The sequence below is a fragment of the Octopus bimaculoides genome, chromosome 2, assembly GCF_001194135.2.
Source record: "Octopus bimaculoides isolate UCB-OBI-ISO-001 chromosome 2, ASM119413v2, whole genome shotgun sequence".
NCBI classification, from domain to species: domain Eukaryota; kingdom Metazoa; phylum Mollusca; class Cephalopoda; order Octopoda; family Octopodidae; genus Octopus; species Octopus bimaculoides.
This window is the reverse complement of record NC_068982.1, coordinates 185,744,618-185,745,410: the sequence shown is the minus strand read 5'-3', so window position 1 is coordinate 185,745,410 and position 793 is coordinate 185,744,618.

Here is a 793-nt window from a genome sequence, read left to right as displayed (position 1 = left end):
AATACCTATTGTCATAGGTGCCCTGGGAATGACAGCGAAACGGGCTGATTACTACCTAGCTCAGATACCAGGAAACCCCAAACTGGCTGAAGTTCAAAAGATAGTGCTCATGGGAACTGCCCATATCCTACGTAAAATACTGTCTATGTGATCTCAAATTTTAAAACAAACACATAATTTTCTTATGGTTTCTTAAACATTCACTAGAACAAAACTGTACAAATCCAAATATATGGTACCCTAGGCATAACACCTACATGAACTTCTAACTTGTTGTCTCTTGAGGTCTCTGGGTGAGACTTGGATCCAACTTGTACAAATGCAAAACAAAAGTCAAATATAAAATAATGATAATAATAATAAACGCCGACACTAGTACCACCTGACCACTTATTGTTTGCGCGCAATGATAATTTCCGGATCAGTGAAATATTTCTATAGTATTTTCACTGCAATTTGTTTGTCTCTTTCAGCAAGCTTAGTTTTAAGTTACTCGGTGGCCATAATATACGAAATTCTCCCTTGTGTTAGGCAAGAAGCTGCACCACTGGACAAACATTGCTTATTTTCAATCAATGCCACAGAATATATGAATGTCTAAGGATTCGTTTGAAGATAACTAAATTTACACACAACTGATCGTTCCTTCTCTATTTCATTAGAGAGCTGGTGGATGGATTAGCAGGTTATTTCCATTTGGTTAAATGCAGTTGAGGAGGTAAGGTTTATATCATTAGGCTTAATGTTGGAGGTGTCAGCTATTACAGTTAAATTGTTTCTCGTTTTACTTGTA